The 25,870-nt window shown below is 36.0% G+C and overlaps 1 long non-coding RNA gene across 1 annotated transcript in view; it reads left to right on the forward strand.

Moving 5' to 3' along the window:
- Nucleotides 1–25,870, forward strand: part of LOC143165617 (uncharacterized) — a 171,064-nt gene that overhangs the window by 20,493 nt on the left and 124,701 nt on the right. Inside the window, exon 2 of the long non-coding RNA XR_012996283.1 lies at nt 10,299–10,392. This is a non-coding gene — a long non-coding RNA (uncharacterized LOC143165617). The remainder of the gene's footprint in view (nt 1–10,298; nt 10,393–25,870) is intronic.

Here is a 25,870-nt window from a genome sequence, read left to right on the forward strand (position 1 = left end):
AGTATATTTGAAATTCATGAGTAAGTACCTACTGTAAGAAATCCTACACTGATATCAGCATGTAGGCTGACAATGGCAGAGCTCCTTGCGTGAATATGGTATCATCCATTCAAAACAAGAGCTCGGTATGTGGTGGTCTAGCGTGTGTATGGGCAAAAGGAGGTATATGCCTAGACAGGTTGTTACGCCTAGAAATTTATTTCTGGCTTATAGCTATGTAGTGTTTAGTATCTTTGAACTTTTGATATACAATGTGAAGAAAATGAAACAATTTATCAATAAAATAGACAATCGCTTATGCTTGTAGTTGCAAAAACTTCTGAGGATTTACTGAGTCAGGTAAAATTTTACAAGGGAGCAGGCCAGTATGTTTGGTTGGGGAGAGTTTCATTTTGTTTGCCTTTTGCATATACAAAAGGTAAAGGTAAAGGATAGCAAAGAAAGATTGATACTTTAGAAGATGCCAAGTGAAGGTGTTCTTCCTTCATTTAGTGGGTTGTTTCTTGGAGGTGTGGGGCACTGAAACCCCAATTCTCCAAAGACCTTTGGCCTGGCCATGGATACAGCCAGCATCAATATTAGTGTACGTATGTAAATGAGTGAGTATTATCCCTGAATTCTGCACTCCCCTCTGCTTCAGTCAGTTACTCAGTAAAACTAACTTGAGTTGAGCTTGTGTCTGAGAAATTACTTCTTGGGTAGCAGAATGACTGCAGATAGGACAACTCGCAAGTAATAGTGCACAGTTCTCTTTAAAGTCTGTGCATAATAATTAGAAAAATGCATATATAATAAGTTGTGAGCATTCCCTTTCATTCTAACCAGCAAAACTGAAAATATTTAACAGTGAGTAGTTGGCCTATTCAGCACAGAAATAAAGATATATTGGTGAAATATGTGATTCCATTTAATCTCGGTATTGATCAGAAGACAATTGATCAGCCAATATCCTGAAAACATTGAGAAGAAAAACAGTGGGGAAAACACAAACTGTACTCTTCTGGCATAAATTAGCAGAAAAACCCAGATGTGATATATATATTTATGTAATAAAGATATACTAGTGTAAGGAAATGAATTACGTTAGCAGGAAAAACTGCTGTTAACAGGCAGTTAACGAAAAAGAAGGATGATAGAAGTGAGATGGCAAACTAAATGGGTGAATAACCTGTGTGTATAAGTTTTCACGATGAACGAACCTAAACAGCAGTCATTAAGTATAATTTTAACAAGATCTCAAGAACAATAGTATAAGCAATTGAAGAGGCAACAACCCATGGTGGGGCTGTAGCATGTTCTTTCCTTCAGTGATCGTGATAGCACACTAATTATAATTGTCAGTAACAACATCCTGTGGTGAGCAGAAGTTTCACCGTCATCTTTACATGAATGTATTGTGAAAGGGAAGACATAGACAACTCTATAAAGAAAAGGGGAAGAAAGGAACGAGGAAAAAGTGCTGAAATAGATAGCAAAAGAACTTGAGAAGAGGATTTCAGATAAATGAAGTAATAGTAATAACATAAAGAGCTTTCTAGTCAAAAGGCACAGAAATAATATTGAAAACAACATCTCTGCTTCCTTTTGACAGTTTACAAAATTTAAAATGGAATTTTAAATACCTTTCACACTGCAATATGAGGCTCCATTCAATCAAGTCTATTACATAGGTACAAAGGACTCAGCTCTGAGAAAGGAGGCTCAGCATTTTTTTTCTGGCAGTTAGAGCTCATACTCTTCCTCCCTTCACCTCTGTATTATCATGCACCCTCTCTGCTTCCTATTTATATTCACCTGCTTTCTAATCAGCATCCCATAAAGTTACATACTTACAGTATATTTAACCTCAACTTATGACACTGTAGCCATTATCGTTTGTATCGGGGAGGATGATTGTTTGAAGGCCTGTTACAGAGGACACCTTATTACTTGTACATGACAGATATCAATTACAAGAAAGGTCTAATGGGGCTGTAGTCATTGGAAGTCTACAAAGTCAAGTTTTAGTGAACGTTTCTTTGTCTTCCATAGAGGGCCATGAAAAGTAAGATTTTTGTCATATGTTTATGTAAAGACATTCAGAAGAATAAGAAAATGGTATGTTGCAATCTCTTAGAATTTTGAAGACTATCTTCTGAAATTTAAGGTAGGAAGGAAAGGGATTTGATATATTGTAAATTCTAAACAGCAAAACCACAGGATGCTGGTTAATGCATATGTAAAAAACCATGTCTTAACAATAATTATTTTTTTTATAACCATGATTTCAGTTGAGTTTAGCAGGGGGTTGGTCTGCAAATATTTACATGGGAAAGCCAGTTATTAGCAGTATAGTGTTTAGACAAATTTAACCTGTCATCTTTCTGACATTAGTGTTTAAAAAGATCAGTCCTTCAAACTGGAAAAAAATAGCCTCTAGATACACAGAGGAAGACAAATTTTCTAACATAGAAGTGCTATGTAAATGAAATAATTTCATTTTTGGCAAAAATAAAACTATAAAACTGGTTTGGAAAGAAACTATTTGATTATTCTGAAAACTAATCAAACAATTTAAAACTCAAGCTGATTTTTTGCTATTTCATATGAATCTGGAAATGCTGACACAGCTTCAGCTATTTGAGCAGTGTTTGGTCCACTTCTTCCTCTGAGGTATTTAAAGACCTCAAATATATTGTCCAACACAAATTCTTCTACTGCTTGTGGACTTCCTATTCAACTTTTAAGTATCTGTTTCAAACACTGGATAGCGGCTCTTTTACACATTAATCAGATATGATTTAATGAATCATTATTGGAGTTTTATGAACTTTCCTTTAGAATGCTATTCTGTGGAATAATTAAATAATCAATATCTGTGAGAAAAGGGCATTTTTTTTTCATTGGTAAATGTAATTCTGACATGGTTTCTTTGATTAACAGTGAGGAAAAAAAAAAAGGTATGTCACTGTGTTTCTAGGAGCAGGAGTAGACATGTGAAGTCTCATGCCGGGTCATCTTTTTCACCAACATGTGGTGATTGCGGAGCGTGGTGTAGTTCTTGTAGAAACTCACGTGTATGTACCTGAAGATAAAATGGTGCCAATGTGGAAAGAGTGATGATAACAGATAGAGGAAATTGAGAGATGTTCTCCATACTTATGGTCTGCTCGTCCCAGCCTTTTGTGTGGTTTCTGAGATTAATAAACTCAAGTTCAAGTGGGAGAAGGAAACAGTCTTATGTGTGAGCTCCCTTTAAACTGGAGGATTTGGGGAAAACAGAAGTAACAAACCATAACATCTTTCTAGGAAGAGACTATAGCAGTATCTGTTATATCACACTCTGAACTGTACAGTACATCTCAAACCTGAGGTTCTCAGTCAGCTCTGGAAATGCTAGATGAGTACACTATGGTTTCTGCTAATGTTCTCTCAGTTGTTTGTGGAGCCGTATAACCCAACATTTCTATTTTTAGATTAACAAACAAATGTAATTGTGTATTCTGTTTGCCACACTCAAAATAGTTAAAAATATGCCCTGTCCTCTAACATCTGTATGCTGTGAATTAATAGATACTGTCACTGATTTAGTGTAATGTGGTGGACAGAAAACATAAGACATAGGTGCAAATTCAAGATAACCATCTGAGAACAATAGAAATTAGGAAATTAGATGTTAGATTGTTGTCAGCAACCCGGATTTGATTTTTTAGGTTTGGGAATGTGGACACCAATATTATTTTGGTAATATTCTTCAATTCCATGCTCAATTTTTGAAGTTGTTTTTTAGTGAACAATACTAAAAAAATCTGCATGTATAGGCATGCTGTATTACTTACGGGGGTTGCTTTTTTATGAGGCTGCTAACCCAGGCTCTTTGCTAAAGATGAAGATAACTAAAATATTGTTTTTCAAAGAATAGGGCTTTATACTAGCTACAAAGATGTTGCAAAATCTGTCATCCATAGTAGAAAGCATATTTAAGGAAAAGAGATTGTTGGCAGGCAAATTTAGTCAATTGTACAGTGTATTTCAGAAGTGATACATAGTGTTCAAAACTTTGAAGGCTTCCTTGAAAATCATGTTGTATTTACATTCCTAGGGGCCCAAAGCCCTGGGAAAGGGGAATTCATACAAAGTTTTAGGGAAAAAAAAAAAAAAAATTGAAAAGGCATTTAGCTTAAGTTTGTTCTAGGTACTTAGTGAATGAGACACTGGTGTTCTGAGTTCTGGAACAGGACATTCAATGAAATTCGAAAGAGTAAGTATAAAACAAGAGTGAAAAGAAAAGTTTTTCATCCCATATATGTTTAGAAGTATGGGAACCCTTTGCCAGAAGTTGTGTGGGACTACTGTCTTAGCATATTAGACATGTAGGTGGGTAACAAGAAGATCTAGAGGTGTTACTGTAAATTTCAAAGGAAAGTTTTGAAATCATTCTTCAGTGTAAGGTCATGAAATACTTAAGAATAGGTTTTTCTAAGATGATACATCGTGACCTATTAGGAACTTTTCTAAACATTAAATAATTTGTAAAGGCAAATATCAGAGACAGAATATTAGGCTAGATTGACCACTGAGGTAAATTATCACCTTTATATTGCTTCTATTATCACCTTGATGTTTACTGCCTATGGAAGCTTTTTCACACTCTTCATTCTTTTGATTTTTCTGCAACAACTCAGGACAAGCCAATCTTTTTGTAAGTGGATGAAAGGGAATTGTAATGGAGAGAACCCCGCACAAAGGATATGAAGCTAAAGCAAAATGTTGAGTTTTGCTTAGTTGCTCTTTTTTAATTTTCCTTTTTCTTCTAATGAATATTCTTAGTGAGAAGAATTGGTATCACTAGAAGTATGCATGAGACTTCATCCTTTTAGCCGACGAAGGGATTAAATAAAGGAAGCCTTTCTGAAGGACCCTATGCTACTTATTTAGGTCATTTTAAACATCAATATGAATAAATGGGAGGTTATATATCATCCTTTCACCTTAACTTTACAGGTTGTAATGTGTAAATTTTGCCTTATAAGTTTCTTAAAGCAGAGATGATTTTTTTGTCTCATAAAAAAATTGTGTATGCCAATGTCTCTGTGAAATAGTAAAAACAAATGAAAGTGTTTGTTATGAAGGATTCTAAGCTTTTGAAACCTAGAAAATAAAACTTACCTCATTTGCAAGGAAAGCTTGGATTATGATGCAAAATTTTTTTCCCAGTGTAGTGAAAAAAAGCCAATGGGTCTGTGAGTCTCATTTGGCTTGTATACTGAGGGAAACCGTGTCTGATCTCAAATCTCACCTTTGTACCTCAAATCTAAAATTAAATGTGGAGAGTATAAATTCAAGGCAAACCATTTCAATCTATTAGTACTTAAAACCATATTCTGTTTATTACATCCAAATGCATTTCCGCTTTAAAAAAAAAAAAAAATCATTGAAATTATTAGGATCTGTAAAGAACTGTAAAGTTCTACAGATCTACACAAGTTTTAATAAAGCTCTGTAGCTTTTCAGAATGAGTTTCACAGTACAGGATGAAGTTTTTTTGTATTAGGGAGTGCACTGTTGTTATGGAAGTAGCTGAATGAAGCTTTTTGATCTATGTTGCATCAGATCAGGTTAGATGATTTGATACTTCCTGTGGTCTCATGCCTTTGGAATCTGTATTCTACACAGTGAGTTAGAACCATACAAGAAAGTTGTAATTTCTAGTAAGTTCCATAGATTTCTCCCCCCCCTTCCTTATTTCTCTTGTTTGCATCAGAACTTGAGATAGAAGAATATAGGTTAGAAATTGTGTTTGCATACTGGAAAATCCATGACCAAGTGAAAAGTAAGAATGATAAATAAATTCATTTTAACTGAAAAGGCAACACGTGAGGCTGATAGTCTTGGTGCAATATGCATTGACATGTTAACTCTGTACTGTCTTCCATGTGAAATTCTAACCTTTGATCTTGTAATGGCAGTATTGTTTTTTTCTCATGCATGTGGAAAATAACTAAGGTAAAACTAATTTTTTGTTTAAAACTTGCTTGAAATTTCACAAGACTAGTTAACTAGCATTTTTTTGAAACATTTCACATGGAAAAGTTGTGATGCAGATAATGCTGTGGGAAGTCACTTCCAAAAGGCTTTCTTGTATGAAGCAGTGGGGAAAACAACATATACAAAAAACCATTGAAACCTCTTATCATAGAAAAGACATGTTTAGCTTTTTAGCTTTTCAATTATTTTTCCTAAAAGTAACATTTTCAAAAGGTAGTAACCGATCAGAAATGATCTCACAAGTTGCTTGCTTTCTTTCTGCAGAAACATGCTGTCTCTATTTAAATGACAGTAACCAAGAATTATATATCTGTAAACACTATCAACAGAGAACTTAAATAGTATCTTTGGAGTAAGCTAAAATTAGTTTTCATTACAACCTATTTGTAAACCATTTGAACCAAATATCTCAAGCTGAAAATGTAAATGTGTTTTTGTTTTTACTGTATAGATGAGGTCAGCAGAAGTCTGCAACAAATATGATTACTTGGGTGGAGGTGACATGATTTACTTAAGTCAGGCAATTTCCCCATTAAAGCATTGAAGCCTCAACTCATAAAGTGACTGCTTAGCAGATGAACTATAATGTCTTCTAGCATTTGTTATATTAGGTGATTTGAAAGAAAAGAACAATTATAAGAATGAATGTATTTCGATGTTGAGTGGGAAAAATCCAGTTTTTACAGCAGGGGGTGGCTAATTTTCAGCAGATAAAATAGGGCTGCTTCATAACAAGCTTCTTTGTAAATATTGTACAATTAAATATGTATATATATTTAGATTTATGTTGCCAGGATAGGACGATGCAAGGATGAATCATTCGAGTGGTTAGCTTCTTACACTCTTCCCCCACTTTCAATGCAGAAAATCTTTTCCCCTTCCCTTTCCTCCACACCCAATAGGAACAGCACAGGTACTGTAAACCTCAGTACTGGTGGGTTTTGGGGTTGTTGTCGTGTCCGTCCTGCCCCCCCCCCCCGTGTGCTACTTCCAATTAGCAAGGATTATTAAATTGGCAAAATTTTAAACTGCTGCTCTAGCTTCTTTCCAGTATTATGAGCTGAGCCAGAGGCCACACAATAAAACCTGACTGATTAGCAAAAACTGTAGTTACAGTAACAGATGTCATATTTTCTATACATTCCATGGACTGAAAGTGACTGAAACAAGGAGATTCAGAATTAAATCTGGAAGTCTATCTGAGTACATTAAAGCATGTTTTTGACTTTGAAGAGGTTACACAGAAGTGCTTTTAGTGGGTTGTATTGCTGTTGTGGTCTAAGCATCTTTTTGTTCCTAAGCATTTATATTTGCAGTTGGAGTCTCAAGTGCTGCAGACGGGATTCTAGCCCAGACCTTTGGTTTGATCTAGTAAGATGGTTGTATATTCTGCTCTGCTAAGGGAGATGAGATTTGTAGAGAGAGGCGAATTTTCTAATTAGACCAACTAATGGTTTATTTTAGAGTATGTTTTTTGATCATTCCCATATTTTCCACCTTTACAATAAATCTGCTCTTCTATATGCCATGGTATATAGGTACATTTGATCAAACTAAAAATGGACTCTTCAAACATAACTTGGGACAGCGGATCGTGACTTCAGTAAAAGCTCATAAGAAATTCAAGATGCTAAATGTTTGTGGTCTGCACCACTATTTTAGAAATTGCTATGCCTTTTCTTCTGGTGAAAGCACCAAAAAAATTGTGCTTAGTTTTGGGCACTGTGTTTCTGAAAGAAGACTGAGGTTGCAAAATTCTCTCTGAGATTAGAAGTTCTGATCTCCTGAGCAGCTGTAAGAGCTGAGTATTGTGCTCAAGGCTGAACAAACCTAAGAAATACTTAGAAAAACTTGATTTTAACATAATTAAAGGTTCATTTTAGGGCTTTACTTGGACATTCTTTTGCAGTAGAGAGAGTTGAAAAAAGATGAAAATCACAAGTTGATAAAAGTTCATTTTGGTTCTCATGTCAACGCGGTATCTCCTTCAAAGGGACCATGAAAATAGACATTAGTTGCACTTAAGTGGGTCTTGATCTTAGTCCACGCTGCTTGTGATTAGAGCTTGGTGTAACATCATCATGTATTTCAATAGGAGAAAGAGTGGGTGGCTGCAGAGGAGCAGGAAGTGTAGTTGCAGCAGACACATTTGAGAAGAGGTTGAAGGTTTAGATTGTCTGCAATGAGGCAACAGTGCAGTGCTTAAAAGTTCAGCATGTAACCCAAATGTAAGAGCATCTCTTCCAAAATTGATGGCTGTGAGCAGCACCTCCAAAAAGAGCAGTGTTGATCTTAGTCTGACATCTTCTCTCTGATACCACATCTTACTGCAACTAAAGAATATCTACAAAATTATTACACGTTTTAGTTTGCTTTTTCAAAATAGTGAAAGGAATCTGGTAATTTTACAATCTATAATTCAGTTGCTTCAGATTAAGCACATTTTTTGGCTTTGTGTGTAAGGGAAAATAACTGGTTAATCCTGACAGTGAATGTCTCTTGGTATTAAAACACTACATATTGTAAGACCTCAGAATTCAAAATAATTCAAAATAACCTTTTAAATTAAATGTATGCTAAATTAAAAATTTAAATATTTGACTATCCCTGGAAATGACAGTATATAAAAACAGTCTAGGGTAACTTTTTTTACGTCAGTTATAAAACCATAAAGCCAGAGAAGGAATAAATACAATGAAAACACTGATTAATCCCCCTGTGTTGCAGTGCCACTTCATACTGTTGTAATGCGGACCCTTTCCTCTGATATTACTCAAGAAATACAAACAAGAAGCATTTATTATCTCCAAAGTAGTGTATGCTATAGAGTGCTGAATAAGGAAGTGAGGTATTGCAGCTGTTATCTTCTGAACTAACTGCTACTGCGTGTTGCATGACCAGCCCTGGCAGGGTTTTTGTTCCCATGAATGAATAGGCTATAAATCTGTCGCAGCTGACACTAGCAGCACTGCTGGAGAGTGTAAAGGGAAAATTTGCAGAGGAATCTTGTGGTCTTTGCTTGCCTGGAAAATGAGTTCAATAAAATGGAGGTGATCAGTGCTTATTTATAGGCCAAGCTGATACATCCAGCATTGGCTGTCAGAGTTTAACTTAGTGTTTCCTCATTTATGCTCACTCTGTAAAGCAAAACATGGCACTGTAAAAAGCTTATATAATGCTGTTATACTGTGCTAGTCACTATTGTTGAAAATAGATAAAGCAAAATAAAGGGAGGAAAAGATAAAAGCCCAGATAAAATGTACAGGAAGGAAATGGAGGAGGCTGGCAGATGCTAACACCCTAAGAAGGGATGTGGAGCTGCTCAGAATCATTTTGCTTGAACCCTAGATTGAAGGTGCTTGGCAATTACTGCTGTGTTATAACAGCAGATACATCTTGAGAACTCTGCTCTGGAAGGAAGGTATGGGGATTTTATTCTAGTTGAGGGAAAGGACTGAGGAGCTTTTTTTTTTTTTTTTTTTTTTTTTTATGTAGAGTTCCCACTAGCACCAAATCCTAAGGTATGCTGGAACTGTATATAAAGTGTGTGTATTCTGTTTCATGCAGAGGGCTCATATATGGATTAGTGTTATATGGGAAAGTGTTTAAATAAGACAAATCCTAAATTGTAATTTACTGAAAAGAAATTTTGAGGGATTTTTTTTAATGCTTTTAAGTAGGTGTTAACAAAACAAAACATTTTTTAAATTTTTGTTTTTGTTGCTTGGTCACGTTCTATGAACAACTGATAGTAAGTAATTTCAGGCCTTTGAAAATGGTTAATTGTAGCAGCAGCAAAAGTAAAGACTTGTTAAGTAGGGAGAACAGTGCAGTGCTAATTTTTTCCTTAAAAGGGTTTTTAAAAAAACCCCAACAAACCAACAAAAAAATCTAGTACCAACCACATACACAGCACAGTATAGCCTGTACATAACAACTGCACCTGGACTCTGGCTGGCTGAGAAAGTTTCATCTGTAAATAATTAAAATCTTTTCAGACCAGCTCACCTGATGTAAAGTGGGGGTGGCTCCACCTAGCAAGTTTGTGAAATTTGCTTCACTGGAGTTAGTTTGGAGCCAGTCAGGACACTCTATGACTGAAGAATCTAAAAACTAGGTTCACTAGAAAATTGCGGTGAAAGACAATTTTTCCTCTCTCTGCTAATAATTTATCAATTGTTTTAAGCTCACTGCCCATAACTATATTACTTGCTGTCTTCAAAGGAGTTGAAGTAAATCTACATTTTCGTATTTCTGTCTTTGTGCCGTAGTACACTGAAGACCTGTAAGCTGTACCGCTCTTGCCTTCTTTGATAGAAGTGACCTCTGCCTGAAAGCAGGGAAGATGTGGAATAACTCCTCTGAGTAAGTGAACTTAATGCATGACATAATGATGCACTAGGGATATGTGTTGTTGTTTTGAATAAGTGCTTTAAAAATGAATAATAATACAAGAGCCTGAGAGACTATTGTGTTAGATTCTTTGATAGGTTGTATTTCTGCAACCAAAGTTCTATTGTAAATATAGTTGGAGGTCAGGTATGTAAGAACAGTAAATATAATTTTCCTTCTATCAGTGGAATTTGCTATGAAATGAGAAGCAGGAGAGGAGTGGAATTTGTAATCTTTAATTTCTTTTAAGATTTTTCTCAATGTGTGCATTCAATTAAATAAGTACTTTAAAAAAACAGACTTGCAGTATGTTTCTTCAGTCTTGCAAATCCTGTTAGCTGTAAGTCTGAGTTGTAAAATTTAAATGTCTTGCCTTGCATCTCTTTATGGAAGCTGAAATATTGGCTGATTTTTCTCTTTTCTAGCACTCCAAAATTTATTTCAGTATCTCAATTAGCGCAAACTTATCAGAAAGAAAAGTACATACAACAAAACAAAATATTCTTTTGTTCTGAAAGTGCTTATTATAGTAGTAATAAAATAATTCGAAGACATTTTGGGCTATTTCAACACACAGACAGGCTTTGAAGGGAATTTCAAATAAGAATGCTAAATTAAGTGATAACACTCATTACTGGACTGTTTCACATATCATGCAGAGCTACTCCAGGGACAATGCTTGAGTTATACATAAAAATAATACTTGACCTCTTGTGACCTATTCCATTTCTAGTCTCTTGCATTCTGTGATTTAATGAATGAGACTGTAAATTTTCTTGGTAAACTTAAAAAAAAAAAAAAAAAATCCCAACAACCCAAAACACATTTAAGTGCTGTGTTACATCTTTGCAATTCCAAGAAAATCCAGAATGTGCAAACGGTTTCTGGAAAGGTCTTTCTCTTATATGTAACTGAAATATTAAAAATTCCTTCTTTTTGTAGCAGTAGCTAATAAACCATATAAACACTTTTTGAGCCTACAGTTCAAGAATTGGTGCATGTATTTTGTTAGCAATGACCCTATTTCCCTTCAGCTTTCAAAAAAGGTATGAAATGTTTGCAATGTAATTGTTGGTTCATTAGAACAAGGCTTTTCCTTTCCGTTAAGTTAATAGATCTTAGGTCTAAGTCTCTGTTCTTTCTGAAACGTGTGTCTGGATTATCCTTCCTTTCATTACACAGTTCTTGTTCATGGTGGTGGGTATATTTTCCTCTATAAAGAAAACGGTATTATTTGTTGTCTATAAAGAGTATGTGCCCAAATTCTGCAGAGGGCCCAGTGGGAAGTCATAGTGAATTGGGAGCACTAACTCGTTAGATTCAAAAACCATATAAAAAGGTGATAAACTTTTGAAGCACGTGATTCTTTCTAGCTTGTGCTTTTTTCAGTCAGGTGTTGAAAGAAGTTACTGCATTGAATGTCCATGTACAGGAGATCAGTGTGCACTTTCTACAGTACCAGGATGCCTGAGTTTAGAATGCACTTCTTGCGTGCATTTGTATTAGTAAAAATGGAAGACATACTTTCCAAAAACAAACATAAAGTTGTCTCAAACAGAATTTTCTTTACTCTTGAATAAACAGTTGTACATTTTTCATTATTTTCTTAGAAGGTACTTGTACTGTTTACAGGTGCTACATTAAAAATCTTGACTAAAACTAGTTAGACCCAGAATGTTGCAAGTGTAGAATCTGGAATAAAAAGAAGCAGCAAGTCAGCTGCTTGTGTTGTGTAAAGCCTAAGAAGTGAGGAGGAAGAGAGACTTACGCTTTTCTAGTGTAACATGAATTGTGTGGTGATTATTTGTCATACTGGAGTGGTACTCTCATTATCTACAGCTACAACTTCTTAAATACAATAAATCAGACAGGAAACATGGTAGGTGATAATGACAGGCACTTGCCAATGGAGCCTGAAGTAATAAGTGCTGTACCGTGTGCCAGCTGCCTTTCTTTAAATGTGTGTGTCTGTTTGAATGAAGGAGGATTAAGGGAGGGTGGGGGAAAGACCCCTGACAACAGACAGGTATAAAGCCTCAGGATAAACATCACTGAAAAGTTTAGCCAGAGATTTTTTTTTTTTTTTTTGACTGAGGGAAATAAAGGGAAGGGAGGCCAAAGATGTAAAAAGGTATTTGTATTAAAATGTTAATATTTAAAACATGTATTTTACTTTTTGCATGTATACAACTGCAATGGTTTAAAGTAACTTTCTTTTCTAGTTATTGTGGGCCATACTAAATATAAAAGCATATACGCAACAATGTGTACTTTTGAATATACATGTGTGCGAGCACACATCTGTAAGTGATGAACCTAAATAAGAATTTTTGCGGGGCCAATGTAGGTTGGTATATTCAAGTGGACATAGTCACAGTGCCTGGTTGAAAATCCCGGTAATCCATGAGTACAGCACTGTGTGACTACGTTAACTCTTCACAATAAAGGATGGCAAGTGGGCAGATTTGCATGCAAATTAAATTTTCAGCAATACTTCTGCATGCAACTTCCATTACAGTTGGGCAACTTTACACGATTGAAACTGATGACTAAGAAAAAGCATTTATAATTTAGTAAATTACAACAGCAATGCCTGTAATCACCCAGGTTGGCTGCTAAAGTGCCTCTAGGGGTTTGATTAGAAGGAGGAGAACCTTTGAGAGGCTCATGAGGCAGTATCAAGCACTGTGAATTGAAACAGAGTAAGAGAGAAGCTGTTACAGCCTGGGCTCGGTGGAACAAATCTAAGACAAACCTATGTAATACAGGCAACTTCTAATCAGTGAAACAAGATTTGATCAATCAAACAATAAAAAGCTGTTAATCGTATGATATTTATATCAGAACCAAGGCCCCATTTTGTTAAACTGTATATGCAATACATTATTAAATGCCCAATGAAAATAAAAGGTGATTGGTGACATGAAGAATGCAAGGAAAGGGATATCATTTAGTATACCAGGTCCTGAGAAACATAGAATGTTCACAACCCCCCACGGACCTTTCAACATGTCTCTGCATAATTTCTACATGTGTAAAAGTTTGGGTTTTTTTATTTTTTTTATTTACATCATGCACAGTTGGTTTTGTGCAAGGTCCATGTGGAAGTGGAGATGAATAATGCTGAATCAAAACTCAGAATATGCTGCCCTCTCCTGACAATTGGTCAACCTAGGAGTGTGCAAGTGAAACATCTCATTAATTTTTGTTAGAAGAAATTTTGGTGCCTGATCCTTCAGCCTTATGGTTATATAACTTACAGATGCTCTTCCACTGCGATAGTGTGGTTTCTTTTGTCTTTCATTATGAAAAAATTAATGAAGGTATTATTTGCTGACATTCATAAATTGATCATCTCCTGTTCCAAAACATTTTAAAAGTATTCCTCATATTGCTTGTTATCAATTTACTTAGACTCTGAACTGGCTCACTAGCAGATTCTTGAAGATCATTAAAATCATGACTGAAAGTATTGGCAAGGTGATAATGAAATTAGCATCTCTCTTCATAAACAGGTTAATTTTTTGAGGGGATACAATGATCAGTGATAACTGAAAGTAGAAAGAAGTGCATGAGAAGTTTCTAGGTATTGTATTGGATTGTAAATCATTCATACTGCATAGTAGGGATTTAGTTGGAAGTGTGTTGTCTGGTGGCGGCCATACAGACCTCTTAGATTTTTCAAATATTAGGTTCTTCCACACATTTGAAGCCAGGTTGCATTTTGTGAAATCCCGGTTATGAAAATTAGTACTAGTTTTTGTCTGATATTGAGATTACGTCTTGATCTGTTCTCAGGCCATAGCTGAAAAAGATTGAGTATAAACCCTGCTATTTTTTTTCCACTTATTCTGAGAAGGTACATCATGAAGAAATGAAAACCTTCTTGTCAATTATTTGGAAAACCTCAGTGAAGCTTTGCTGCCTTCAACAGGATATGTCTGATGTCCTCTTGAGAGTTAATGGCTCTATTTTTTAACTGCTCTTTTTTTTTTTTTCTTTTTCATTCCCCCCACCATGTGGCTGTCTCTTCCATTTCTGCTACTCTTTCTGCAGACCAAGGACTTGTCAAGCAGTGGCAATTTCTGTTTGCAGGTGACTACATTCTTTCTGTGTCCTATATATGACTACTGGTACACTACCTAAAAACACTAGTAAAGAAATATTTCTGCTTCATATATTACATGTGTGACTTTGTTTCTTAGAACTTCAGAAGTAGAGGGTATCCTGCCTCCAAAAGTCCTCCTTTATTCAGGGGTCATGAACTGATTTCTAGCAGTCCCAGAAAACCACAAAAGTAGTGGCTCTGGCTCCAGAAAACAAAGCTTAATGCAAAAGCTGGTCAGTGTATCACCACACTAAGGATTAGCATGGCTGGGAGAGAATTATGAGGAAAAGTAAGTGGAAAAGTTTTCACAAGAATGGCAAAGTGTAATGGTAAGATGTGCAGCAAGTCTGATATACAGGAGCTCGGAAAAGACAATTTCTGGTGGAGCTCTCACAGGACTAGATAAACTTGTACACATGCTTCATCCAACATACCTGTTAAATTCAGTGCTTCTGTAAGAGTTTCTTGCTTCACCTCTTTTGTCTGGTAGTAAATCATGACCACAAACCCCTGTATTACATTGTTTCTTCTTTTTTGTCACAGCTCTGTACACTGTACTTTTTTTTTTTAATGTAAAAACCCCACAACTATGCCCGATCCCATGTTGCTGCTGTTGGTATAATACAAGTACACAGATAAGTAATCTGAGCTAGACAGAGCTAGAGTGTATGCTTTTTCCTAGCTAAGGGCTGGTGAAAGCAGCTGCTCCCTCCTTCAGCTGTAGTTTAGGATAGATGTTTGAATTCCGTTCCGAAGACCGAATGTATAATATCAGAGTGGTGTTTATATTTTCCTACAATAAACTGCCAAGCCTACTTTAGTAGGCTCTTAGCCACACCCTGCCATCTCTGTCCCTTACCCGAAGTTGTCAAATTAATACCATACATACATATATATATATTTATAATGGTACTAGGTAGTTTTACGGATGAGAGTTGTGCTTCAGATGTTGTCATAACAAGTGATATTAATCTAAAAATAGATACACTGTTTTAAATATATGTCCTATGACACTGGTACTATTTTTGAAGCAATGATACTAATGTTTTCCCAGGTAGGTACTGTGTATGGACACTGGGGGAATGTGTGTATAATTTCTATGCGCTGCTTTTGGGTATATTTATGATAACGGCAAATAAGATGATGCTGTCTTAATACGGTACGGTGCTTTGCAGCTCAGAGGCCTATGAGGGTGTCTCTGCTCCTGTTAGTATCAAGCTGGTGGAGAAGAAGGTGCTGATCCAGAGCATACAGCTGAGTTACTAGGAAGCGACTGGTGAGAGGTGACATAAAACCTATGCAGTCACAAATGAAAAGGTCTTTTTATTTAATTAGGCTATAAAGTTGCAGAAGAATCTATAATGTGTGTGTATCAAACTACCATCCCTTGGGACGGAGATAATGTTGACAGTAAGGAAAACAACTTCAAAGAAATGCTAAAATAATATTCAATTCTTAACGAAATAAAACCTATTCCTCATTGTTAGATAATCCTGCTTTTTCAAGATACCATTTTTAATGCTGCTGGTAACTAATTTACCACTTCTCCTACCAAACGTTGAGATGTTGGACTGTTGACCAGTTAGCATTAATATAGTTATTTGTGACCAGCATACGATAATGTAATTTGCTAAGGCACACCTTTCACATTTAATTATTCATGCAAATTACACTAAGAGGTGTTGTAATATTGGTTATGCAGCTTCAGTGCAAGCAGCATATTGGTGCAATTACTGTTTATGTGAAATTAAAAGTAAGATATTTTTTTTTCTATTGTTCATTCAGAGGAGAATTGATTGTCAGGTTTTATGAATCCTAACGTAGCCAAGAATAAAATGACAACACTTGCTGAAAACCTGGGACACTGATTGATATAAGTGCCATATTTTAATCCACTACAAATATTTTTATTTAATTGTCTGAAAGCTTTTTTGAGATGGGCAAAACAAAGGTGTGTCTGTGCTGCTTAGTTTCGTTACATATGTAAACAAATCCTCATGAAATTAATTATACTTTTAAATTAAATGGATATGAAATAGATTTAACTCTTGGTTAGTTGTTCTGAGCTCTTTCAAACTAGTAGATAATTGGCAGGATAGCACCATGGGATATTTTAGCCATGTAACCAGTGTATTGATACTATTAACGAAACATTAAAATAAAGACTTACTAAGCATGGATGCTAAAGCATAGAACATAAAGGAGTTATCCTTGATTTTCGTACTAAAAGAAAAGAGAAAGTGTCTGTTCCTGACTTGTTACTGTGTTCAATAAGCAAGGCAGAGATTAAAAAAGTCTGTTCTTTGTACTCTACATATTTAGAGAGGGGAATACTTTACAAAGCTTTCATTTCAGCATCTCAGTTGCTGTACCATCTTGTATTTCCCTTCTCCAATGCAATCTTGGCCTCTTCATGCACAAAGTTCAAGTGTTGGTAGTGGGTGAGATGGGGCTTCAAGATAAAAACAGAGTTTCAGCTGTAATTCACCATCACAGAAGAGAGAAATCGCTTGCCAAAAATGAACACAAGCTCCCTAAGGCTCATCAGCTCAGCCCAGATTCCACCCAAGGTTCTGTGTCAGTGTACGGTGTTAACTTTAATGGCCTTGAAGTAGCCTTCATTCTCTGGTCATGGTTCCAAATATGTGCCCTTTGTTAGCTGAGATCATTTCCTCCTCCCTCACATGTAAGCAAGGTTTTGCAGTAATAGATGGTTCCTGCTGAGAATTTGCCAGGCAACACAAATCTCTAGGGAGGCTTAAAATGTCCTCCTCTTAAAAAATGTCCAATTTAACGGCTGTATTTAGGTGTTTGAGGCCATACAGTGTTTGCAACAACTATGATGGCTCTATTATGATAATGGAAGAAAGCTACATTATTAAATAAATGCATTCTAGGTTTTCCTTGGCAACATAATGTAAGGATCGTTCTGCGTGTTGGTACTAAAGAATCAAAAACAGTTTAGTAAGTCGATGTGAACACTGTTTCTTGTCATGCAGTTAATGGATCTACTGTTGTATTTGTGTTCTTTCCAGCTCTGCTGCCTTACATCAATGAAAAATTATGTTTTTTCTTCAATGCCACAACACTAGTCATCTTTATATTCAACGTATTCCTCTTCAAATCTTTCAGTATAAAATGTCTACCATTTTACTGGTTTTGAGTCATTTACCTGGTTCTTGGCAATAGAAAAGGGTCATCTTTCTTGATTATTGATGTTGCATTTAATAAGTACAGTTTACTATAGTCATGTTGATGCACGAACAAATGCACTTTTTTTTTTTTAAATGTAGAGCTGGCTGGAAACACGGCTGTATGTATTTAGTCTGGTTTTGCTTCTGGTTAAAGCAACAATAAATCTTTTACCCTTATAGATACAGCATTTATACCTTCTCTAATCCTTCTTCCCTTTCCCAAAAGCTGTTGCTTATGATTGGCCTGGGCAGATTTAGCAAACAGTGAAAATCTTTATGAAAAACAGTTACAGTGCATGAATAGTAGGCATTCTTCAGATTTAAAGAGGTCAAATTGATTTTTTGTGTGTATGTGACAGAATTTGTTCCTGGGGTGAGACTTTGAAGTAAAATTTCAAAGCATTGACTAGGGGTGCAGCTCTGCATCTTCTTATTGACTTTGTTCAGAGATCAGGAGCTAAAACTGCATGCTGCACTTTGAAAATTTACCCCTAAGTATTGAGTTTTACCTCAGAATAATTTTTTCCAATAATTTAATAAACCCCTGAGAATGTGGTTTATAATGGAAATGCTGACATACTTAAATTTAATGCTAATGACTAAAAATTAGTAAGATCTTTAAACAGAACTTGGGCAAAACCTGCAACTCGTGAGTCTCCTGTAGTTAATTAACAGGAAACATTTCAGAAATGCATAATACTCAGAACAGTGTGTTAGCAGTGGCCATGTCAATAATAATATCATATTTTGGTTTATTCCTTATACTTGGCATTATCCTCCAATTCATAGCAGAGTGCTTCTGAACACCTAGCTATTTCCCAAACATATGTATCTGCATTGTGGAATTGAGCTTGTCAAACTTAGAAGCTCATGGTGAGGAACATTTGTATACAATAACAGCATGACGGATTCTTTAATATAAAAGTGTCAACAAGATCAGTGCTGTTATGATCTTGTGTGTTTGAGTAGGACCTCAGAAAAGAACATCATCCAGTCTAGAAATGGTATTGACAATGTCCAGAACAATGATTTTGAGTCCAGGCGTGTTTGCTGTGCTGCTTCCTCTTGCTTCTCTGTAGCTCCTTTGTACTTCTCTCCCATGTTTCTCCATAGTAAAGTAACTGCAATGACAGTCTAATAAATACCTTTGGAAAGAGAGTGGTGGGGCAGTGAGGAGTATAGGAATTACTGGTCTTGGAGATGAAGGATGAATTTTGATTACACGGGGCTGAAGTTTGGGAAACCAACCTTAATTTATGAGCCCTGCAAAAAAGACTAGATTTTTTTGCATATTGTAGTTGCTTTGTGCTGTTTAGGTGGTGGTTGTGTTTTGTTGTACTAGCTGGGAAGGAGATTCGCTAGATATAATTGTTAGCTGTAAGTCTGGTCATGGCTTCTTTGCTCTCCCATCACATCTCCCCTACTGTGTTACTTGTACAGGAGCCAATGAAGAGAAAATGGCAGTAACATCTATATCTAAAATTTTGTATTGTAGGTTGATGATCTCAAGTCTTAGTCATTTAAATCAAAACATAGTACATCAAATAACATCTCCTTAGAGGAGCATTTTAAAGAGGATTTTGAAGGAGAATGGTGTGGTGGACTTGCGGATCTTTGCAGAGCTTATGGAAGGCAGTGTGGGAGAAAGCACATAGATAAATTTGAAAAAGGAGTAACTAAATGTGTGTGTTTTTCCTTTAAAAAAACCTGTTCCCCAAATACTAACATTTAATATTTTTAGTCACAATGGAATTCGTGAATGTCGCAACCAATTTATATGATTTTCTGTAAAAAACCAAACAAACAAAAACTGTGCATCTGGACTGACAAGCTGTATGCCAAGATTCAGCCAGATGCAATTTGAAATGCCCAAGACATTAAACATGCCCTGAAATGGAGCTTTTAATGAAAGTGCCATCTCAGTCTCAGCTATGCCAGTGTAACACACTGCAAGGAATTTATCATGCTAGATCTCAACTGCAAGTAGGTTACACTAATCTAGAAGTAAATATACTGGAAGTCTGAAGTTAATGCTTGGGAGGTGATTTTTCCATCACCTAGCCCATCCTGCCTGCATACTTTGTTTATAGTCATGTACTTCTGATAACTACATACATTTTACCAAACTTAAAGAAAAAAAAAGAAAGAAAAGAAAAAACTTGTGTGCTGTGTGCTTGGTATGCATTGTTTTGTTTCTTTCATTAATTCTTGCTGGCATTCTGAATGCTCAGATGAACAATAGCAGTAGCCTGTAAAGATCAATACCAGATTGCTGATAGTGCCTATCTATTCAAAGAGTAGATTATTTGATAAATGGTTTGGTCCATACGTTTTGACATTTGTTAGCTGTATAGCCCAGACCAACTGATAGAACTGTAGTTCCATCATAAAAAGCAGGAGCAACAAATAGAATATTTCCTTTTTGGTACAAAACCTATATACTGTAGTTTTAAAGCTGTAAGTAGTAGATTTCAAGAGAGAAAACCAAAAACTTCAAGTTGTTAAAAGTACACATATGTTTTTCTTAAGTTTTGTGATTATGATCTATGAATACAATGTATATAATTTGTATTTTATGGCTTTGTAGTTGACAGGATTCAGATCTCATAAAATTGTAATCCTAGCCATTTTTTTATATCAGTGTCTTTATATAGTGGATCAAACGGGATCCTCTGAGAGAACTCACTTTTATCTTCCCCCAAAATGTGTGCTCTTTCAAAAAAACCTGGGAAATTTAATGAAAGATATGCAGTGACAAGAATATCCAGAGCAGACTCAAAAGTTAATGAAACTTCGGGCAAGCATCTGGCACTTTACATGAGCTCAGATTTCAATTCCTAGCATTTAGGTCAAAATTCTGAATTATTTTTGGAAGACATATACTTACCCTTTCTTTTCTCTCAAATGCCTTATAATGTACGCTCAAGTGTAAAGTCCTGCACTTTAAATGCACTTAAACAAGCGACATTTTGTCATTTAGGTAGTAGCAGTAGTCAAACTATTCTCTTTCTTCCAGACTCAGAGGACCAAATAAATCTGTGAAAGGCATATGGCAGCATGCTCTGTAAACTGAACTCAAAGAAACAGTTATAGTTACTGTATTTATTTCAAGCTATTTATGAGATGAATTTATGAGTAAATTTGTAAGTAAAATTACAATTTAAAATTTGTAAGAAAATTTGTAAGTAAACTTATAAGTGAAAAGACTAGCCAATTCCTCATTGCTGCGTGAAGAGACTAAAAATCATTATTTCAAAAGTGATTTGCAGTCCTTGTACAGGGAGGCCTCATACAGGTGAAAGGTAGTACTGTAATAGATATGGCAGGAAAAATACAGTGAAAAATTGTACCTGACATGCTTCAACCTCAAAATACATTTTAGAGCCTTATAAGCAAACAGGAAAACGATGTTGCTCTCCCCATTTTGTGACTTTGTTGACTTCACGTGGTGAGAAAAAGGATGGTGTTTGCTTAAAGGTCCCTGCCCTCTAAAGATCTCTTAGGGGTTCAGTTAAGTCATTACTTGCCGAGTATGTGGTGAAGTGTACATAATCCTTGTTCTTCTACCTCTTGTCATGTGTGACAGGTCCTCCTGTGCCAGGAGTTCCTTAGGCTTTTGTGGGCGTTGCTGTCCCTTTTGGGATTTGGAAGGATTTCTCTCCTCTGTCGACAACGGTAGGTTGGTCCCTACAGGGCAAGTGAAGAGGAAATCGTCCAGTTGTGATTTAGCAGCTAGTACGTACTTGGGTACGGGGTCTGTGTCTGGATCTCTGGTAGGTTAAAATGAGGTGGTTTTAACTGAAATGGATTTTAACGAAGACAGGGAATGGAGTTAGAATTTCTGGAATAACAATGACGACTTCCTTTCCCCTTTCCTTTAACCCAAGATGGTGATAAACAAGACAGTTGGTCTGAGAATAAGATAGGAGGAGTTAGGGACTGGCAGTTTTCCTCCATAAAATGGAGAGGAACATGAAGGGAAAGACAGCCTGAGCTGGAAGAGGTATCTCTGGGTAGTTCTAAGGACGGATGAGATTTAACATAGTTAAATACTATCCTGTGTATCTTGCCCTCTTCCTACTTGTTTTGAACAATCAGAGGTAGTTTAATGTAGAATGGTGGAAAATGGGTGTCTCAGCAGTAGGCTTGATCACTCACTGAAAGGTATGTTTTATTTACTGTTTAAGGAATGGTGTTATGCAATGTGGTATCAGAGCATAATCTTTGCTTTTTTTTTCCTTTTTTCTCTTTCTTTTTGTGTTTTTTTTTTTTTTTTTTTTTTTTAAAGACTTGCAGGAGGAACATGTACAATGTCAGTGTTTCTCCTTTTAGTAATTGGCAGTAAGTAGATATAAGATCCCTGAACCGCTGCTTTCAGAATCATCTTAAAATAGCCACTTTCTTGTTTTCCTGGTTTATATATGAAACAGGTGTATTAACATATTAATGATCAGCTGTTATATTTAGCTCTGCATTTTAAGAATCTTTAGCAATGTAGAAAAGGATGATTTGACAGGCTTAATTCAACACTGGGCAACAAATCTTATAACAAAATTAACATAAATCATTAGCATTAATCATTCGGTATTATTGATAGCCATATAAAGAAATGTATCACAGCCCTGGAAGTAAAGAAGAGAAGAGCAATGTTTCTTGCCAGCTGTCCTGACGAGCTATGAGCCCATATGGTAGTGGTACTGGCTTTCCTTTCTAATTTTCCTCCTCTGCTTGAGCTGTCAGAAGGCCCTCTCTATCCTTTTCTTTCTCCACAGACTGCAGAGATAGCTTCTATGCCATTTTTTTGAAAATGCCAGCTTTTTAGAACAGGTCAGACTCCATCAGCGTCTATGACTGTCACTAGCCATGTGACCAACATGAGCAAACTAGCTAGATGACAATTAACATGCAGTCTACATTCATCGTTTTCAATTTGGTAACCTTCACTTCTGCTTACACTTTCATCCCCAAAACCTAGTAAGAGTTTTCCACACTGGGAAGCAACATACTCTTAAAGTAGCATTTGGAAATCAGGTATTGGGAAACGTGTATATTTGAAATTTGATATGAAAAAATTGAATAAATGCAGATGTGTTTGGTGTTCAGTCATTATTCCCTGGATAGCTTTTTTGCTTGTGTGCCGCCCTTCCCTTCCACGCCCCCCCCAAAATAAAGAAAGAGTGAAAGAATTGAGCTTAAAATAACGGATACTGCTAATACTGCGTGTGCTGGAAGTTTTTGAGAACCTGAAGTTACTTAGTCGTCTTTCTTTACCTGAAGTAAGCTCAGTGAAGCATTAGGTAAACATGGGTACAAGGACTAAGTAGCAGGACTGATAATATATCCCTAAAGCTACAATCTCAGATGCTTGTTCTAATCATAGACACTGCATGCTTTCTTCATAGTTTTGGCATGCTTTCAAGTGTTAGACAAATCTTCATGATCAGCAGCCCTCAGACTGAGTGCTGTGAGAACATGAGCAAAGTCAGTGCACTGGGGAGGTATCACAGAGTTAGAACCTTTGGATGGCAGTGATGAAAATTGCCTCCTTTTCCATTGTTTTATATCTTTACCTGCACCTTTTAATTTCTTTGTATTGTATGAGCAATTGAAATCATTCTGCCTCTCATGAGTGTCTCCATTTTCCTAGTTAAAAGGAAGTATAAAATGGCTTCAAATTAAGAAAACCATGCATATGCAAGCAATTTTTAAATTTCTTTGTAATGTTTTTACAGTTGGTTCTTTGTATTTACGCTTAAAATGTCTAAACACATGGAAAGTAAGGCTTTTCCATTCTTAATTCAAGATCACACAATATATAAGGGATATGGTTAGGCATTGTCAGAGCATTGCACAATAGTACAGTACTGTCAGCTCTCCTTAAAATGTCTTTCTTTTTAAGTGTCTTGGCTAAAAGGATCTGGTATACTTAAATGTGGGTTACAAAATTTAAGTTACTGAACTTTCTGTTGAATAATTAAATATCCTTTTTCAAAGAACAAGATTCTGCCTTCTATTGCCATGAAAATGAAGAATATTTTAAGTTAGTTACATGCAGAAGAGCATAAAGAAAACAGGTGCTTGAAGGAAACATGTATGAACGTAGAAAAGAATCCCATACTTTGTCACTCTTGGGCAATCATGTGCTCACCTCTCAAATTTGCATGGGACCTTAATCTCCAATATAGAAATACATACCATTCCCTTATGCTCAGAGTCAGTGTTGCAAGGGAGCATAATAGCCAGGACTGGTATCCTATACCAAAGCGAATAAATCCCTTAATTTCATGGTTTAAAAAATACTTGAGTTGACCTCAGTATAATTCCTATATTTTAGTCATTTAGGTGTCATGGCTCAGTAATCATTCATTAACTATAGTGCTTTTCAAATGAAGAACTGAGATGAAAATTTTTCTTAATGATGACAAGTGATGTAATTTAGTTTTATTCGTATATTATAGTGGTGCCCGCTAGCGCCGCTGTAGTTAAGGGTCTGTCAGTGGTTCCATTATAAACCCCTATTTTCAGAGGGTTTATAACTCAAAAATTGATTTTAGACTTAAAACTGCCACCCAAGGTCTAAGTCCTGGAGGTTGTTTTTATATACAAATTGGCATTTTGGGGAGGAGAGGAGGAAAGGTTAATAGTTTCTCAACTGTAAGAACAAGACTGAGGATTTTCTGTTTTGGATTTGTATTTGTGCTTCTATCATAGTAAAATCACTTCATCCATCTCAACACCAAAGAAAAAAAGCCACTATCAAGTACTTTATGACCAAAGAAAGGCTGCAGATCTTATTAACCACAGTGTAAGAACTGAATTGGGCTGAGGCTTATAAAAGCAAGTCCATGGCTTGGAAAATCCCATGATATTTGATCAGACACTGAAATCTCTTTGAGTGTAGTCATTTAGGAAACTGGGGTAGGGATGAAGCAAGACCTCCTCTTTCTCTATGCAAGGCAAAAGAGTCAAAACAGATGTGCTGTTTTGCCTTGTGCTATAAAGAAGCTGCAACAAAACTGGTACTAATATTATAGAGGCAATTTTCAAAGGAGCGTAAGGTACTTATCAGGCCTTAAATGGCATCTCTGGAATTGAGAACAGAATAGTAAATATAGCAGTGGCTTGGTAAATGCTTATGAGAGGGAAGGAGAATGAGTTGGATCCTTGCTGGAACAAAATGAAGACTGCTGCTACTGTCCTGATGGAAATGGGAGCTCCAGCAAGGAAACCTCCATGACTCTTGACTTACAGAGGTAGGCTGATGAGAGGAAGGAAAGCCTTGCTGCTCTCTGTTCTGCATAGGAGTCCTCAGAAAAGGGGGAGCTACACACTGAAAGAGAATCCTGGGCCAGGTGCCAGTCAGCTCCTACTGATTTGTCCTACAGTAACCACACTCCTGCTAAGCTGAGAAGAAAGAGGGATGATCAACTTTAAAGCTGTCTGTTTATTGGAAATGGTAGTAATACCCCACTGGAATTACACTATTAAAACTAAAATGAATGCCAAAGAAATGGTAGAATTATTATAGATTTACTTTGGCTTACCTGATGGTCAAATCTCATTTTGTCAGTCTTTAAAAACGATCTCATAAACATTAGAAATGAATAGGTGGAGCCAGAACCTGGAAATATGAAGACTTTGCATTTGTATGCAAGCTTTGGATTCTGGAATATATAGTATAGATTGACTACAGATGTACATGGTTCTTGTTACTGTAAGAAACAAAAGAACACAAAAAAAATCAAGTTGTTTCAGTTCTTCTCCAACAGAATTACTTATCCTGCATCTATTGGAATTATTTATGATTAATGGTCCTGTATTTTGTTTTCAGTCGAGGCGTGCTGTCAGAGATGTTGCTCACAATTATAAATAGAAATATGAGAATTGGCAGCTGTTAGATATGCATCTCTCAGAAGAGAAAAAGAAGCTTGATATTTCTTGAGGAGGGAAAGTTTCTGACTAGTTTTATATTCCAGAGAGACAGCACAGTGGGTTGTCCAAGGCAATGTCCTCCAACTAGACCTATTTGTTTACAAACCCACAGTTATCTTATGGAGACACTTGATAATTTCTGTCTTTAGCAGCAATAATTTTTACTCTTTTCTCATAATGACAAAATGAAAAATTTTCAGGATAGTCACATAAATGT

This window comes from Aptenodytes patagonicus, chromosome 11 (assembly GCF_965638725.1).
Source record: "Aptenodytes patagonicus chromosome 11, bAptPat1.pri.cur, whole genome shotgun sequence".
Taxonomy (NCBI): domain Eukaryota; kingdom Metazoa; phylum Chordata; class Aves; order Sphenisciformes; family Spheniscidae; genus Aptenodytes; species Aptenodytes patagonicus.